Source organism: Marmota marmota, unplaced genomic scaffold, assembly GCF_001458135.2.
Source record: "Marmota marmota marmota unplaced genomic scaffold, marMar, whole genome shotgun sequence".
Lineage (NCBI taxonomy): Eukaryota > Metazoa > Chordata > Mammalia > Rodentia > Sciuridae > Marmota > Marmota marmota.
In genome coordinates, this window is record NW_026000244.1 from 2,154,594 (window position 1) to 2,158,549 (window position 3,956).

Here is a 3,956-nt window from a genome sequence, read left to right on the forward strand (position 1 = left end):
TACTGTCCTGATTTTCTTTCTAGTGGTAGAAGTAGTAGTAGCAGTAGTAGTACATTATACTAATATATATAAACTAGATTCATCGTGGTATATTCAAACATGGATATATCATAATTTGGTGAACTTTGTTACCAAATACTTCCTCATGCCCCCTTCTCCTCCTTCTCTATCCTTTTCCTTTACTCTGTTGGTCTCCCTTTTATTTCCCGGTGATCCCATTTTATTTCTTTTTTTTTTTCTTCAAATTCTTCATTTTCAAGTCCCTTTCTTCCTTTGCACTCCTACTGTGTGTCCCACCTCTACCTTTCAATTAGACTTCTGCAGTAATCAGTTCATCCCAGTACATCCTAAACATTGCTAAAGCAGACAAACTTTTGCATAATGTATGGTTTGATCGTCTTATTCCCCTGGTTCACACTGCAATGCCCCACACCATGTACCAGAGCCCTTCTAAATGCCTCAGTGCATGTGTCCAGCCCTCCACTCCATAATCTCTAGCACTCTTCCCAACCTGATTTGTCCTGCTTCTCAACCTGGTTCAAGGTCACCTAATTTAAGGGAGCCACCGTGGGGAGCAGGAACTCTTTAATTACCTCAATTTTATTTGCACTATTTTTATTTTACTTTTTGTGTTTTCTGGAGAAATTTTTTTTTAACTCTTGGAGAGAGCCCCCCCTCCCATTGGCGTGTATATTACAAAATGATGAGTTTAATTGGGTATCTATGCAAACAATTTGATTAAATTCACTTCTCAATACCTCCCTCATCCTTCCTCCCCGATCCTCTTCCTATACTATCTAGGTCTGTCTTCTACTTTTATGGTGTCACCTCCACACACCCCACTAGCTTACATATGAGAGAAAACATATAATATTTTCTCACAGTATGACTTATTTAACTCAAAATTATATTCTTCAGTTTCATCAGTTTCCCCGCAAATCGTAGAATTTTGTTCTTTATGACTGAATAATACTCCATTGTGATATATATATATATCACATATATATATATACACACATATATATAATATATATATATAATATTATATAATTGTCTTTATCCATTCATCTGTTGATAGCCATCTAGGCGGACTCCATAACTTGACTAGTGAATTGTGCTGTGGCAAACATTTTATTTGTATGCATTTGTTTTTAAAGTATACTCATTTTAATTCTTCTGGATAAATACCAAGGAATGATAGAACTTGATCATACAGTAGTTCTACTTTTAGCCTTTTGGGTACACTCCATACTGATTTTTACAGTGACTAAAATAATTTAAATTTTCACCAACTGTGTGTATGTGTTTCTTTTCCCCACATCTTCACCAACTTTTTTTGTTTTTTGTATTTTTCATGCTTGCCACACTAAGAGAAGTGAGAAGGAATCTCAGTGTAGTTTTGATTAGCATTTTCCTGATTGTTAAAGAAGTTGGACTTTTTATGCATATTTCTTTTAATAAGTGCCTATTCAGTTCATTTGTACATGTATAGGCTGGGCTATTTTTTAAAGTTGAGTTTTTAAAAATTTCTTTATTCAGGGATGGGGGCGGTAGGAAGAGGCCAAGCCCCGCAGCCTCACCCGCTCCCCTGCCGGGTGGCGGCCCACACCTGTATCTGCGACACTTGGCCACTAGAGGACCTGAGCCGCCAAAGTAGCAAGAACGAATCTCCCAACTGGAAGGCGCGCTGGGGGTGCAGGCTACGACGGAGGTGGACGGGGGACGGGAAGGTGCAGCGCGCACCAGGAGGGCAGGGGAGGTGCCGCCGCTGCCGCCGCCACCGCCACCGCAGCAGAGCGAGCGCCACCTGGGCAGGCGGGCGGGCAGCAGCGGGCCGGAGCTGGCCATGCGCAGGGAGACCGCGCCCACCACCTTCCCTTCCCTTCCCCCGCGAAGGCGGGAGCGGGGCGTCCAGGCCACCGCCGCCTGAGGGAGAACCGGGGACCGCCTCTTCAGAGTTGGGGCTGAGTTGTCCTCCGGGGAGAGTGCGCCAAGACTGCTGCAGCTGCAGGCCAAGTTAAACCCATCCACAGTAATGGCTGCAGCCTTACCCAGGACCCTGGGAGAGTTGCAGCTATCTAGAATATTGCAGAAAGCCAATCTGCTTTTTTGATGCCTTTATCCAACAAGGTGGCGATGATGTGCAGCAACTCTGTGAAGCTGGAGAAGAGGAATTTTTGGAAATCACTGGCACTCCTTGACATGGCTAGCAAGCCCCTTCATGTTAGAAGACTATAGAAGGCTTTGAGAGACTGGATTACAAACCCTGGCCTTTTCAATCAACCACAGACTTCCCTTCCTGTCAGTAGTATACCTATTTACAAAGTACGAGAGGGATCACAAACTTGGCTGGGAATATCCTGAAGTAGTAATGAAAGGAACCTCATTTAAAAATTCCCAAATGTGCTGCCACTACTTGTGTGCAGAGCTTGGGACAAGGGAAGTCAGATGTGATGGGAGCTTAGCACAACAGACTCTGGCAAGGCCACCATGCTACTGAGACGGAACACAGTCTGACCCCAGCAGACCTTGGCTCTCCAGCTTTCTCCAAGGAAAGTAGTGAGGCACTGGATGCTGCTGCTGCTGCCCTCTCTATGGCTGAGTGTGTGGAGTGAATGGACCCCCACATTGACAAAAAGTGACTTGAATGAAGTGAAAGAGCTGCTAAAAAACCAACTAGAAGTTGGCCAAAATGATTGGTCACGTTTTTTAAATGAGTGATGATGATCCACAAAAAGAGGAGGAAATTCGAAAATACAGTGCAATGTATGGCAGATTTGACTCAAATAAAAAGGATGGGAAACATCTCACACTTCATGAGCTCACTGTTAACGAAGCAGCTGCCCAATTCTATGTGAAAGATAATGCCCAGCTTACAAGAAGAGATGAACTTTTTGCTCTGGCTAGGCATATTTCTCGAGAAATCACCTATAAATATACTTACAGATACATCAAGTCAAAATGTGGTGAAAGAGATGAATTATCCCTAAAGAGAATTAAAGTAGAGGATGTGTTTCCAGATTTCCAGGATTCTATGCACACACTCTTTCAGCAGGCTAGAGCCAAGAGTGAAGAACATGCAGCCCTTAGTTCACAGCAGTCTGAAAAGGTGATGGCAAAGCAGATAGAGCTCCTCTGTGCCCAAGCCGGCTATGCTATGAGAGACTGCAGCATGCTGAGAGAAGACTGTCTATAGGGCTTTACCAGGCAGAACTCAGAAGAGCACAGTCCTGATGGCTTGCCTTCTGATAACTCAGATGGACAAGGAAAGAGACCTTTGAATATCCAAATGCCTAATTTGCAGAACAGACAGCCCCATCATTTTGTGGTGCATGGGTAGCTGAGTAGACTTTACTCAAGTGAGGCCAAGTCCCACTCCTCAGAGAGCCTTGGGATTTTAAAAGACTATCCTCATTCAACTTCTACTTTGGAAAAGAAAGTCAACAAAACAGAACCTGAAGATTCGAGATAGCTCTGATTCTCCTACTGTTCTCTGGAAATGGCATCAGATTTAAGGATAATGCTCCATCTTAGAAATAAGCCTTAATAGCCAATGTTGCCTTATGCAGCTCAGATTTCATAGCCAAAGCATAAGAACTCCTGCAGCAGTCTTGTCAGGGACTAGAAGGAAATTCTCCTTCAAAGAATAGCCTGACACTTACAAGAAACAGCCCCCTGGGAGACATCCTGCCTGGGAGACACCCTGCAGCCATCTATCTCCCTGAGACATCCTGCGGCCACCTATCTTCCTGAAACCTATCTTCCTGAAACATCCTGCGGTTATCTCACCTTGTGCAGACATCCAGCAACTGCCGATAAGAGAGCTTCCCCATCCCCAGCATATAAATACCCCTGTGTGAACAATAAAAGTTTGCAGCTTGATCAGAACTCTTGTCTTGCTGTCACCTTTCGTGTCTCTTGTCCCTTCATTCCTCCCCATCTAGGTTCGCTGCCCA

At 44.1% G+C, this 3,956-nt stretch overlaps 1 pseudogene; it reads left to right on the top strand.

The window, feature by feature from the left end:
- The first annotated feature begins 1,738 nt into the window (after positions 1–1,738).
- Positions 1,739–3,576, top strand: LOC107159614 (annotated as a pseudogene).
- The last annotated feature ends 380 nt before the right edge of the window (positions 3,577–3,956 follow it).